Source organism: Columba livia, chromosome 15 (assembly GCF_036013475.1).
Source record: "Columba livia isolate bColLiv1 breed racing homer chromosome 15, bColLiv1.pat.W.v2, whole genome shotgun sequence".
Classification (NCBI taxonomy): Eukaryota; Metazoa; Chordata; class Aves; order Columbiformes; family Columbidae; genus Columba; species Columba livia.
Window position 1 is genome coordinate 1,086,398 of NC_088616.1, and position 15,518 is coordinate 1,101,915.

The 15,518-nt window shown below is 43.8% G+C and overlaps 1 long non-coding RNA gene across 1 annotated transcript in view; it reads right to left on the reverse strand.

The window, feature by feature from the left end:
* Nucleotides 1-1,838: 1,838 nt before the first annotated feature.
* LOC110362182 (uncharacterized) overlaps nucleotides 1,839-15,518 on the reverse strand; it is a 95,459-nt gene continuing 81,779 nt past the window's right edge. Inside the window, exon 3 of the long non-coding RNA XR_002419285.2 lies at nucleotides 1,839-10,648. This is a non-coding gene — a long non-coding RNA (uncharacterized LOC110362182). The remainder of the gene's footprint in view (nucleotides 10,649-15,518) is intronic.

Below are 15,518 nucleotides of genomic sequence, written 5' to 3' on the forward strand. Positions count from 1 at the left end.
CACACACACATGCACCAATATGTCTTTAAAACGAGTATTTAAAACACCATACATCACTACAAAAGAGATCACCTCCACATGGTGGCCAAGTCTCCATCTCATCAGCACAGCCCAGACAGAGGCACAGGGAGCGGTACCCGTGTCCCTCGGAACACCTGCCCCCTGTGGATCCAGGAAACCCGAGGAGCTGGGTTGCTTGGGAACAGCGCACGTGAAGCCAATTTACCCATCACAAAAGACTGCAGCAAAGCTGACAGGAAAGTCATGAACATCTCATACTGCAGGCACGAGGCAGCACAGAGATCAAGATGGGTAAGTGTCGTATTTGTAAGACAAATAAAGGAAAATTAGCTTGCCATGCAGAAGAAGGAAAAAATCGTATTACTAAGGCGGAAAGCACACTGTACATGAGCACCTACCATTTTACCAACTAAGACATCCTAATTAGATTTCTCACAAGAGAACAGCAGTAAACCTTTTATGTTGGCACACCTGTCTAAGTTTATTGTTGACATTTTAAACCCTACTGCATTTTTACAGATAAGCACAGGTGGCGCTCGGTGCCATTTGATAAACCTTCTCCCCGTAGCCCTGATCAGAACCATTTATGCTCCATTCAGCCCACAGACACAGACGGAGGAAGGTTCAGGAGACGTGCAGGTCCCTGGCAGGTCGGGGGGAGACAACTACCTGCGAGTCAATGGGAGCCAGGAGTCAGTTACTACAACCAGATATGTATAAACCTTTAACCAAAACTCCCTGTATACTCACAACCTGCTGAGCTCGCTAACCTAAGGTTTGAGGCTTCAAGACAAACTTTTTTCCAAAGTTTTCGTGCTATTAATTTTCAATCAAAGGACAAGCTAACAGTTTGCTGGTTCCTAACCGCTGCCTCCCAGTGCTTATCAAATTCTGCCCACCACAAAGTAATTCTGGGGTAAACTACAAGGAGTCAGAGCATCAGCTAAGCTGGGCTATCACCCCTTTTCAGGTGCTAATGAGACTGTGATGATTTTCACAAGTTGCCTCATAACAGCAGAGCTTGTTTTGTGTTGCTGTCTCCAGATAGCTTGCTGGGTAACACCAGCGGGATCAACACAGGGACTCTGCAAGAAGCAGTTCACTTTGCATCCTAGAGATCTAAATGGTTTTAAGCTTAGCTGCCTCACCTGGAAAGGAATGCAACAGAGGCAGAAATTCCCTGTCCAGCCTGTCTGGGTGGCAGTAGCTGAAGGCCGGCAGGGAAGACCAGCAACGTTACTGGTCAGCTTCATGGTACGGATTGGAGGGCAACCTCCCAAGAGACTTTTCCTGCCACCTGTGCTGGTGATGCAGCTCCAGCTGGTGTGGCCACCACTGACGTCCCCACACATCCTGGAACACCAATGGCACCATCCTTCTCCACGGCATGGCTGCACCAGCACTTGGGAACCAAACAGTACCTGTGAACGGCTCACACGTGTGCAGATCTGTTCTCTCCACACATCCTGGCCCCACCAGCCCCTCTGCTACCCGCAGGCCCCAGCCGGGTGTTGAGAGAGGTTCTCCTGCCCCTCTGCTCTGCCCTGGGGAGACCACACCTGGAATATTGTGTCCAGTTGTGGCCCCTCAGTTCCAGCAGGACAGGGAACTGCTGGAGAGAGTCCAGCGCAGCCACCAAGATGCTGAAGGGAGTGGAGCATCTCCCGTGTGAGGAAAGGCTGAGGGAGCTGGGGCTCTGGAGCTGGACAAGAGGACACTGAGGGGGGACTCATTCCTGGGGATCAATATGGACACCTTCCTGTGTAACCTCATCTGGGTGTTCCTGCTCCATGGGGGGATTGCACTGGATGAGCTTTCCAGGGCCCTTCAACCCCTGACATTCTGTGAGTCTGTTTTTTTTGCCAGCACTGGTTTTCTGCGTTGCCCATTCTGTCTGTTGTATTTAGCTCCTGTCTTTAGCGCCCTATATTTGCAGCACAGGCTTCAGCAGGACAGGAATATAATCCTTCTTCTCCTTTCTTTCTGCATGCCCACAATAATCCCTGACATTCTGGGATTCTGTGTTTGTACCGACCCACGGCAGAGCAGCCCCAAATCCCCGCTGCTTCCTCAGCTCCCCTCATATGTGCCAGTGCTGCTTTTCTTCACAATGATGTTTAGTGTTGCAAGAAACGTTACAAAAAAAGTAATTTCTTTCTAACTTAAACCAACTAAGATACTTTCATTATGGCATTATCTTGCATGGAACTTCAATTTCCAAAGAATGTCCGCTAAAGCATTCCAACTCACAGCAAAACAACCAAGTACACAAATTGTGTTATTTAAACCTGTCTTGTTTCTGTTTCTCTGTACAAATTGGGTGATTTCTACACGTGGTGAAAGAGATGATGTTCCTGGGGGCCCTTACAAACGAAAGGCGTTACAGACGTTCCTGTCTGACTGTCCCGCTCTGTGCAGCCAGTCCGGCTGGGAGCCGCGCTCTGACGCGCCTTCCCCAGGGCTCGGAAGGCACGTCGCTCGGTTCCAAAGCCTGCAAGGGCCTCAGCCAACAAACCCACATTCACACGTGCTGCTCAGGACGCTGGAATGTTCGCACACATACTTTTTAACATCATAGATGAATACACCTCTACTTAAATAAGTGTGGGTTTATATTTTATACTGTTTTAATTGGTTCCAAGAGCCAAATGTATCACATCTCTTCTCTCAAAACTGCAAGTTCTCTTTGCATTTTCGAGAGCAGACGTGTGGTTACCCAGAAGCTTTAGATATTCAGGTTATTAAATATCCCTCCAACCAGCTTGGCGGCAGTAAAATGTAAACGTGCATCAAGAAACCCAAAGTCAGAAAGTTTCCAACTGTTTAAATTATGAATAAATATTATTTCTTTATTCACTGTTATCAAGACAAAACCAGAAGAAATCTTTTGAGAAGAATGCTCTAGATATTCTAAAACAAATAAAACCCCAAAACCAACCAAACACAAAAAAACCCAACCCAACAAAACAAAAAAGGTGTGAGAATGGAAGCTTGACAACTCTAATCAAGCATTATAATCTCATTTGCATGTTTGCACAAGAGGACATGAATATGCAACTGTAAAAGCTCCTGAAAATAAAACCTGCTAAATAATGAACTCCATTTATTTAACATGCTGACTGCCCTTTGCATGGCTTTATTTGTTAAGAAAGCATGCTGTTTAGGCTCACAATAAATACCTCCAATATTATCCATTAAAATGTGATCACAGCAATAAACATCCTTCAAGAACACCTGTTTATGGCGCACGAAGCTGTTGATTGTGATTTAAAAAATATTTTAGGTACTTTAGATTCAACTTATTTTTTAAACAGTACTATCTTTTCCTTCTGTGTTCAACTATGAGATTGTGTGAGAAAGGCATAAAAGCAAAGCCAACTTTGTCCCTAAAGACTATGCCAGACATCTGGAGAAAACAGAAGCCATGGAGTGTCAGGAGGAACAAGAGAGGCAACAGTTGGCAAGAACCTTCCTCCTTTCTCATGATCCTCCAGTCACTTTCCATGCAACATATAGGTTATGGTAGCACCATTGCTGAGCTTTACCTTACTACATGTGCATGGGCGGTGCGTATCACTATGGCCATCTATGTCCTGCCTCCCTTTCCTTGAGGGATATTTAGCCTCTGAATTCCAAGTTGCCTTTCACTGGGTCATTGGATGTGCAGTCCTGTCCCACGAGGCTCCCGCAGTCAATCCCAGCAGCTCGGCAGGACGGCGCTCCACACGTCCTCCCCCCCGGGACCACCGGAGCTCATTCCCAGCAGGTCTCTCTCCCAGGTATTTCAGAAGCGAGCAGTTGCTCAGATGAGATTTTAGGAAGAGGCTCCTTATGGTGACGCCCCATCTCTGTTTAAGCCCTTGGTCCAGCGGGTGCCTCCATCAGGCTCGGAGGAACCGAAAAATCTCCACCGGTTTGAGACTTTCCATCTCCACTGGGCAAGACCACGAGCAACTGCGTCTCATTTTCAAGCTCGGCCCGCGTTGCTTTACGCAGGGGCTGGACTTGAACACCTCCAGAGATTCTCTCCAGCCCATTATTCTATAGAACAAACAATTCCTCTTTGGATAGTAGAGGAGAGGCCAAGAAAGCACTGGAAAAGGCAAGGACGTGCTGCAGAGCCAGAGGAACATCCCGCGAGGTGCAGGGACCGTCCTGCCGCGGGGCCACAGGAGCCCAGCAGGTCCCAGTCCAGCTCCGATGGCTTGCAGGGACCTCCACACATAACGCATGGGAAGCATAGTGATTTTCAGTGTTCTTTTTCTTTACAATTTACTGGCCAGCTGAGAAATCTCAAGAAAATTTTCAACACAAGCATCACAAGAGAAACCAACTAGCTTAAATATTTGACAGCTTTTCCTTTGAAAATAAATGTCTTCATGAATCCAGCCAGCCTTCCAGGCTGGTGAGGATAAGGTATTCGTCAGTTGTGGCTGCCAATGGTCCAAAAACCCCTCAGAAACCTTGTTTAAAGCCTCTGATCAATTCCTTTTCCTTAACAGCAATACAGAGACTCATCAGACTGCCTTCCCTGGCAAGAGACTTGGGCTCTTTGAGGGATAAGATTGAAGACAAAGCTCACTACCTCTCATTCCTCCACTGGCAATTAACAGCTAGTGGTTGTAATACTATTCAGTTTGGTGACAATGTTTTCAGAGTTGAATGTTATCTAGCAACAGGAATGAGGTCAGGAAACTAGATCAGACACGTTACTTTCTAGTCTCTTTTCTCGATCCTTAAACTTACTGATGCCAATTAGCAAAGCACTAATGAACCTCTAACTATATTAGATGGCTGTGGCATTTCCTAAAACAAGTCATTTCCAACCCTAACTCTCTAAGAAAAAAGTGAATTGGATCGTAATATGCATTCCGGTTAATGAGGAGTATTTAATGCATTTCTCTTTGCAGGGTGCACAAGTGGGTCACAACCGGATAATTGCATTGACACTTGATTGCAGCCACTCTTCAGAGCACTGGTGGGCTGTTCATAACCCAGTTATTGTACACACAGCTCTGCTTCTCATTTCACACCATAGTTCTGTGTAGTGACGATTGACTCCTAGTAGCTTTCCGTGACTCAAGTCTCTTTATTTCGTACTACCGAACTCAAAAATGAAACTGCACGGAAAATTTTCAGCTATGTTAGCATTTGCTTTCATGGAATCCTGGTAGCCTTCTGGCTGAAAGCTGCCTCTGGGAATCATTGAGGCTGGGCCCCCGATGAAGGCAAAGGTGATGGTGAAGTCCCCTCTGGTTGCCCATGGCCTTGGCTGTTCCAGTTCTGCACCCCATGGCAGCTCCATCACTGCCCGGTCTCGGTGCGGAACACCCGCATTCCCCCACGAAGAGCCAGACAAGGTGCTCTCCTTGGCTTTGGCTTCTTTGTTTTTAAATGCTTTTCTAGTACTTCTCCAGTATTTATTTCTTTTGCATCAAATGAAATGGAAGTCGGAATCGCACACCAATATTACTAAGCTCCCCAAAGTAATTTTCTGCCGCAGGGAAAGCCACACGCTCTCCGGTTCTGTGGAACCCGCTACCCAAACGTGCTTAGTAAACACCCCAAAATGCATACAACTGAGTCCAGTGAACAGGACCAGATTCATGTCTCCTTATATAATTAACAATTTCAGCTTACATAATATAAGAAAAAAGTGTTATGATCTATTCAAGCAAAATTGCATTGGCTCAAAACATGGGACACCATGGAACTACCTTCCATTTTTAAACTCTTCATTAAGAAAGCAAAGCCTTTATTCCCATTCAGAAAAGCTTTAGTCATAACTCCCACTAGGCTTTAAAGTTACTTTGCTGCTTTTCAGGATTACATTGAGAGAGACTCGTCATTTACCAAAGGAGATATTTCCTACCCCTACCTTTGCTTATGAAGTGAGACCAACAATTCGCTAAGTTAGCGACATCTGAGCATCTTTAAGCACCCAGTGAGCGAGCAGGGATCCCAATCACTCCGGGTTTGGTTCTGTTCCCTCACCTGCCACAGGCCATGGCTTTGGCAAGTCATAATGTTTTTAAAACCTTAGATTCTGATAGATAATAAAGGCATGGAATAATGCTTCTCCAAACGTATACTCGTCTTGAAGATGTTAGATAACATTTGCATAACACTCAGATTTTAGAAATCTGGGTTTATATTAATAACAAAACTTTACAGAAGATAACATTGTTAACAGGAGACAGATCAGGAAAATTCAAATAATCAAGAGACATTCAATTTATGGATTTAATCATCATATTTATTTTACATTGCCCTAATTCTCTGAAACAAAAGCCAGTGTTTCCTTTTCATAATAAAGGGCTTTTCCCACACGTTTTGAATGTACGTATCTGGCTGGTGCACACAGGGATGGCCGTGGGAACAGCGAGGAGCTGGACTCCGGTTTCAATCTGACCACCATTCAGTTAGCACTGCTGAAAATATATCACATTTGATGCAGAACTAAGAAGGCTGTCCCTTGGCCAAAGTCACGAAATAGCGGACACTTTCCCTCCCGCCTTCTCTCCTCGACACATCAGATCATTAATTGCTGGAAGAAGCAAGAAGCTGTTACCATGAAACTCAAAAGGTTCGGCAGGCACTGCGTTAATGCATCGGACTCCTGTGGCTACACGGGATCCACAACAACGTGCAGAGGACGACACTTGTCCGTTCAGCCTGAAGCCTGGAGGAACTCTGATAACCAAATCCCTCACCCTCTGATAGAAAAGCAGATTTTGATTTATAAAGAACCAACAGATGGCTCAAATGTCTGAATCGTGGACATCTTCAAATGTTTGTCAAAAACCTGTCACATCCCATCTCAGCATAGATTTGCTCAGGGTACAGAGCTCAGTTCAAATAATAGTTTGAACTTTAGACATACGATAAATTTTGGCTTTAATTTTCTGCTACTTAAGACTGACATCTTGAGCTACGGACAAGAAAGATACTAATATCTTTTTATCATTACAATCAGTGTTCTCTACAGGACAGACAGCCAGGGAAGGGCCTTTTGTAAAAGAAATACAAATATGAATGTATCTTTTCCCTTCGAAGCCCAAAAAACTGTTTTCCACAAGCATACTGACAGCAAACCTAAAATCTGTGTGTGAAAGCTCTGATGGAAGGATCAAGATCATTCTTCTCTTTCAAATTCTTTATTCTTTTCACTGAAAAGAAATTCTGTAACGTAGTGATATAATGGGGAGAAATTGCAGGGGAAATATATAAATATTTATCTCTCTAACTGAAACTTCAAAAATGAGGAAGAAGCAAACTATGCTGAAAGGTCATGGCAAGCAATCGCCATCCTTTTCCTCTTGATAACTCAGTTATTCCTCCCGTTGCAGTCACTGAGATATTAGTGATTAAAAATAAACTGTCACCACCCTAAATTATCTGTGGTAGGTTTATGGTAGTAGAGCTTAGATCAACAATGGCCTGTTCCTTCCTAACAGCCTGACCTTATTTGCACAGTCACCTTCTCTTCTGCCCTGTTAGGTGATGGAGAACACGGTCAGAAAACAGACAGTAGGACATATAAGACTCTGCCCTGATCCTTATCAGTTTGTTTTTTGTGAAACCGTGATATACAAAATACCTTGATCAAAATTTTCCTGAATCTAAGTTCTTTAGCTCTGAACAGCCCATGTTGGCCTCAAACTTCTCAGGCATTATTTTATAAAAGCCTATGCCAGATCCTGTTCAGCATCCAAGAACTTTGAGATCCAATACAGAACTGTGGTGAGAACTTCTCAAAATCCCTCCAACAAACCACTACAAGAGCACTTAACTAGTGACGGAACACAAGATTATAACGAGACCAGATTTCAATGCAGTCTACATGTCCAGCTGTTTGGTAACTCACATTGGGACCTTTCATGCAACGATGCCAAATTACAGCACTGTCTGCTTACCTTGTTATTTCGATGCCAGGTGTGATGGGGCAACGGGAACCCCAGAAGGAAGGTGGTAACACAACCTGGGTGTGAATGGAACTGAGCACTCACGGAGAGGCAATGCTGGAAACAACCGGGTTCCAATGCACAAAGAATAACTCAGTGCTCAGGCTTCACTGAATGGATGAAGATCAACATCAACACAGAATTTCCAAAGATTGTATGTGTTAAACAGTTACAGAGAAGTTAAAATGCTATTTTATCTCCATTTCTTGCAGATGTTGTCAATAGAAAAATATATTAGAAGTGTATGGATTTTTGCAGTCTCTTCTTCCTTCCAATTTGATAAAATCTCTTAAAATACAGTTTTCACAGCCCAGTCCACTGACTTCAGTTGTCTGACTTACACTTGCTAAGAATTGGATGCTTCCAGGAAATCTACTATATCTTTACAGTCATCTCTATGCATTTCAACGTAGGTTTAAAATGCTAATGAACCAAAGAATTCCTACATTTCCCAGTGGTGATTTCTGCTGGTTTCCTGTTTCTCATTTGATTGGCCTCAGCAACCACCAGGTTAAAACATTATTTCAAATTAAGAACACATTATCAGTCCCAGAATTGCAGCTAATCCAGAGCAACACAGAGTAATAACTTGCCTAGATAATGAAATCAATTGTCAAGGTCATTCTGTTGGATGAATAAGAGTGATAGTCCTAAAAAAGCACTTGGTGAAACACTTAGTGGTAGATGAGGCATGAAAGAGTTTTTGTCGGCACGCCTCATTCAGCAAGACAAACATTAGCGGAGCATCAGACTGTTCTGTGCTGATGGGTTTGGATGTTGTTCAGCCGAACAACGAGGTGGTTACTCCAACAGCAAAGTCCAACCCGCATGGCCGTGCCTCCCCACCGCTCACCCCAGATTAATAACATGCTTTGACTGCAACTTTGTTCCCATCAAACCATACTGTGCTTTCCAGCCTCAGGTACCACATTTTCATGATACCGTCTATGTTTTTCTTATGTATTTATAGATACATCAAATATTTATTTCAACCAAGCACAGGTGTGTTTACTCATAATACCCATTTGTGTTCAGAGTTCATTTCTATTATTATTTGAGACAGAATGGAACAAAGGAAGACCTGCTGAGTGGGGAAAAGAGCCTCACCGCCACCCCTTGGGTAGTGTGACTGAAGGAGACAGCACAGACACACTGGATAACTGTTTAGACCAGGCTTGGGTTGGTGGTTTTAGGGTGGGGGATTGTTGTTGTTGCTTCTTTGTTTGTTTAATGTATTTTTCATAAGGTGCTTCATCTTTTTACAAAATAAAGCCTCGTATAAACACATACGCATTTCCTATTTAAATTACGGTGGGTTTTTTTCCTAAAAGTAGCTGTTTTCAAACAGGCAGCACACGAGAGCTCCTCACTACAACAGGAAAGAACAAGGACGGCCTGTTTCAGTCAAGAAGTTGCCCACACAACTACCCCAAACTTTCCAATATTTTTGGAAAAAAGCAACAGGAGGAGAAACTATCAAGGGCCCAATACTGAAGAAAATAGAACATTTCCCATTCCACTGTGAAAATCTGTACGTCCAGCTGGTTATTCTGAGAACAACCACCCAAAGCTTCCTCCAACACAACAACAGGCACTACCAGAATTTTTTACTATCTAACGAAAAACACGCAAACCCATTCGGAAGCCAGTAAAGGAAGCACCTCTACAAAGCTGAAATAAAACATGATGTTCTCTGGTTATTTTGCTAGCCTGAGTGTTGTCCTGTTGAATTCTGCACCTTCCAATGCAGCACAGGTTTCCTTGTACCTTTATCACTCCAAGAAGTCACCTCCCAGCACACAACCATTTCAGCTGCCCTACTGAAGACCCAGAGCACTGCCAAAGAAATGCACTTTATAACCAGAAAGCATCATGTACCTGACACACATATGTAAAAAGCAGTTAGAGGATTAGAATAATTATATTAATAAAGAAAAGCCTTTTGTACTGTTGGCATGGTTATCCACAAAATAATTTGGACTTGGAACAACATGAAATGTAGCGTAATTGCTCATCTTAAAGCTTTATCATACTTGAAGTACACCCATCAACAGTTATTAGGAAATTAAACAGACTTCTTATATTCAGGTTTTGTTTGCTGAAACTTCTGCTTTGGAAGAAAGACATTTCATTGAGATTAAACACAGATCTATTGAGCATGACTCCATTTTTCACTCCCAAATGTGTCCCAGTGGAAGAGTTGAAGATGATGGATTACACTTCTTCAACTGGCTACTACATACCATATAACCGAAAAAAATGTATTTCAATATTGGCTTTCTTAAAGAAACAATTGAGATGTGCAGCTGCAGAATAGTGCACGCTCCCATCGTGTCATTTGCTTAATGACATTTGCTTAATGACATTTGCTTAATTAATACAGAAAGTGCATTAAAATGTAAATGCCTAAACGTGATAATCTTGACTTTACATAGACCATCAAAATCTGAATATAAGGACTGTATATGATAATATAATATAATATAAACACCATAATAAAGAAAGTATTCCAGAAGTAGTATTGTTTAAAAAATTAGACTTATCTTTAAAGGTGACTGTACTGGAGGAGCCAACAAATGAATGCCTTTCCTTGTCCCGTCGTTTTCGGTATTCCTTGGCCAATGGAAGATGGCTTTTCTCCTTGTCTTACGGTAGCGTAGAACCTATAGCCCAAGAGGGAATATGTGAAGGATCTCATGATTAATGTTTCCAACCTTTTAAATATCTTTAGCATACATTTCTACAGAACATTTCTCCAGGCAGCACAATCCTCAGTCTAGAAAGCAGAGCTGAAGCTAAGAGTGAGAAGAAATTTTATCCAAGGCCATGGAAGACATCCTAGACCACCACTAAACTCCGCTATACTAGGTGCGTGAACATAAGGCCAGTTCAGAGTCGGGCTGTGTCCAAGCTGCAGTTCCGAGCCTGAACCGCGGAACAGCTGGACTGGGGGGACAGTGCAACAAAAATGCTGGACCTTATGAAAAATACATTAAACAAAGAAACCTGTCAGCCCACAGAGCCAGGCGGTCACAGCCCCGCTGCACTGCGCCTGCACCCACCAACCGCCTCAAACACATACACAAATACACTCGGAAAAACAGTTTCACGCCATAAACAGCCGGGGGGCTTTGGTTTTGGATATTTGGCTTCAAGGAACAGAACCAAAATAATTAATAGGTGGAAAAACAAGAGTTCCCTCACCTTCATTTCACCGATCAGCCCTATTAAAACCTGAGGCTTCTATTTGCTTCACTAGTAGTAGACTGAGGGAATGCAGAAGCACCAACCCTTTGCAGAACAGAGCCGCACATGGGCTGTTCCGCCTGCTGAGGAGAATGCTGCAACCCCTGGCCCCATTTTATACGGATATTACAGAGGAAGGTTGTTTCCAGATGCTCTAATATGTGTGTTATGATAAATAGGTGTTTTCTGCACATTCATCATTAGACTTCTTCCAATTAGGGGAATGAATTTTTAGTAATGTTGCTTCCTATTACAAGAAACTACATTGTGTTTCCTCTCATTAACTCTCGCCATGATACAAATATTAAAGATTCATTTCTTTTACTTTGCTTCTGCAAAACACCACATTTATAAAGGCATCATAAATAATATATATGATAGAATAACTTATATTTACTGCGATTTCGCTTTTGAGAGAAGAGCGTACTATCCACCCAGTTTCAATTCTGAATCTGGAGAGTACCAGCAAGTCACTGGTTTTTAATAACGGCTTTTTATTAAAAGAATTAAAAATTTATGCTGGGAAATGTGTGTACGGATGGATAAGCCCTGAAGACGCGGGTGCTGTGTGGACAGCCCGCCAAGGCGGCGGATGCACAGAGAGCCGCCTTCCTGCAGCGCCCGCAAACAGGGCTGGGCCGCAGCCAGCAGAGCCTTCCGAAGGGTCACCCGTGTGGTGGCAGCCTGGGCTGTGCAGCCGCAAGCCCAGCGTCTGTCATCCATCTGGTTCTTGCCAGGTAGCAGGTGAATTCCTGTGAAGGAGGCTGACACATCAGATGGGCTCTTGGGCTCCTTACTGGCACTGACCTACTTGTAACAGAGGTTTCCTTTATATTGGAGATTGTGAGAGTAATTAGGTACAAACACAGCTAGAGACATTCTTGAATTCCATGTAAAACAAGACTTTGATCAAGGCTCTGAACTCAAAGAACCACCAGAATGTGCAAAACAAAGAGCAACGAAAACACCCCATAAAGGAAAGAGCAGCAGCGGCCACTGAAGGGCGGAAACCGGCGGAGGGTACAGAGCTCACACACACGGGGCAAGTGCCAAAAAACTCCACACCTTTGTGTTTATAGAACGTTTTTCTGTGTGATTTCTAACATAGATAATATGATTTCTCTGGGAGAATGGGAACCTCCCACAGCACTGCTGTTTTCCAGAGAAGAAAGTTTCCCTTTTCCCACACCTGGAGCAAAGTTGTTGCTATCGCAGCATGTTGTTGCGGATTATAATTCTTGCAGTATTAATGATTATTTTGTCTCTGTAACATTCCTTAACTGTGACACTATATGGAAAGAAATCACCTTGTGTTTGTGGTAGAACATTATAGGTTAAAATTTCAGGTTTTTACCCATTTAATCTGTTAAGTACCACAAGAGACACAGTATCCTACTTAACCCTCTACTTTTTAGCGATGCAGCACAGCTTCTAGACCTCAGATCTCAATCTGTTTAACCAGTAGAAGAGATGATTTGTAACAAGCTAGCGTTAAAAAATAAGTGTAAAAAACCAGTGAGTGTACAAAACCCGCAAAGGAATTTGAACTTCACAGAATAACAGAATCATAAATCACAGAACCCCAGAATGTCAGGGGTTGAAGGGCCCTGGCAAGCTCATCCAGTGCAATCCCCCCATGGAGCAGGAACACCCAGATGAGGTTACACAGGAAGGTGTCCAGGCGGGTTGGAATGTCTGCACAGAAGGAGACTCCACAACCCCCCTGGGCAGCCTGGGCCAGGATCTGCCACCCTCACCGGGAACAAGTTTCTTCTCATATTTTAGTGGAACCTCCTGTGTTCCAGTTTGCACCCATTGCCCCTTGTCCTGTCACTGGTTGTCACCAGAAGAGCCTGGCTCCATCCTCCTGACACTCACCCATAAATACATACAGATCCATTTTTGTTTGCATCTTTTACCATGCTCTTACAAGATGGTAATGCTTGTGGTTCACGCAGACACACTTTATATGCCATATGAAATGGGCCTTTCATGGTGTAAGCAATGCAATTTTGACAGCCTGAAGCTTCGTTAAAAATGCAAAACCCATCCAAAAGAGGTGGGTGGATACGTGGCGGGGATAAAATGTGTGATCTAACAGAGAAAGGTCTATCTGCTTCTTCAACTCTGTAATGATATCATTACACCAACACCTAAAGGCTTCCCTGATAAACAGCATAGACAAGAAGTGCCGGTAAGAGGTGCCAGCAGCTCCAGCAGAAGTTGGGAACACCAGAAGCAGCACATCCCTCCGCCAGAAAACTTACAGCAAATACGCAGATAAGAAAGCAGAGACCCTGTACTCAGTTATTTTGTTTTGGTCTGGTTTGGTTTTCTAAGGGAAAAGAGCGATAGATTTTCTTAGCTATCAAGATGATGTCTGAGATAATCTGATTCGCCTTTAAGTTACTGCTGTTCAGACAGAAGGCACTCTTAAGAATCCTTCATTTTCTTAGTCTTCTCCCTGCATTTATTTCCCTTTCCATCTGTAACATTCAGTAAACACAGCAGCTGTCTGCACTCCATCTAATCTGAAACACAGACGTTTCACTCTCAAACATTCTGTGCATGTGTTTTGAAAAATAAGTCGTGTAATATTCTACATTATTTAAAAGCTTTCATCATTCTTTGAAGGCTACTGTAAACAGTAGCTGCAGGGGACTTCATTTAAATATATTCACTTTGAACTGCAAATCATGTGTGGTAGAAAACAATGACACGTTCGATTGTAACCTTTTCTTCCCTGCTAACTGTTGTTTACAAATGTTACAAAATCTGTTTTAAAATTGAAGGGTATGTCAAGTTTCAGGCAGTTAATTATCAGTGTTAGAACAAGGACCGTGGGCTCAGAACACTTGATGGGCCTTGGGGGGGAATTCAGCAGCATTCGGATGAGGAAGGATTGCTCCGACCAAACGCACAGAGCGGGGGAGCAGCCACCAGGACCAGGATTGGGTGGGACAGGCGGCGGAAGGCGAGGAACACTTCATTTCTTTCTAAACATCAATATTAGCTTCACAAAAAGGCAGAACGGCGGAGCCAGCCCTACTCACCAACTCAGTGTCATTTCATCCCGTGCTGCATGTGAGCATTTTGGGATGTAGCCTGATGTAGCCTGAGTTTAACACAAGAGTGTCCCGCACTCAGCGCCCCAGGGACTGCAGGACCTGGCAACACGAAAGTGCACAGCACCTGCCCCAGGTGCCCCAAGCACCATCTGCGGGACCACGCAGAACAAAGACCTTCTAACAAATTTCCTGCTAATAATAAAGTCCAAAGGTGAAAGCGATGATGTGTTACAGGTCTTACCAACTTTGAGAGCCCAGACCATGTGAATCTAGGTCACTACGTCGAAAGCGCATTCCAAAAACGATTAATTCCATTCACTACTGGCAAAATCACTTTTCGATGTTTAATATGTACATTTCATTAACCATCACAGAGCAATCGCACATTAAGTCAAACACCAGTCAACCCAGGTCTAAGATTAAACAACATACTTTCATGTATTGCTTTCATACGTCTACTCGGAGAAGCAGCACTGTCCCATAAAACAGTGCTATAAACCCACGTGGTTTCACAGCTAAGCCTTGTTTAAATTCAAACGTCTCTCTCGCTTTATGAAAGGCAGCACAAGGCTCAAGGTTCGGTGAGGACTATGGCCCCACCGTGCTGAGACTGAAAGAAAAGGAGAGGCAAGAGAGGCAGCTCCAGCTGCCCACGGCCGGGGCCAGCCTGACCCCTCGCATGAAGGACGCACAGAGGTGCTGCTGTAAATATATATCAGTTTCAGTTTTGACACAGAAATCAAAGATGAAAATCTAAGTTCTAGTAATCAGAATTGGAAAGTAAAATGTTCTGGCTTGAACTTGTAGCCTACGCTTCTTTGAGAAGCTCCTTATTTTAAAGAGCAACACCTGGAAATTCAACAGATTTATCATAGAATCACAGATGGTTTGTGTTGAAGGACCCTCCCAGCTCCCCAGTGCCCCCCTGCCACGACAGGGACATCTTCACCAGCTCAGGTTGCTCAGAGCCCCGTCCAGCCTGGCCTGGGATGTCTCCAGGGATGGTTCATCCACCACCTCTCTGGCCAACCTGGGCCAGGCTCTCACCACCCTCAGGGCCAACAATTCCTTCCTCATGTCCAGCCTGAATCTCCCTCCTTCAGTTTAAACCATCACCCCTTGTCCTGTCACAACAGGCCCCGCTAAAAGGTCTGAGCACCTTCTTGCTCTTTCATACCTCCCCCTTTACCACAGAGATGTTTTTATTCTGAAATAAGAA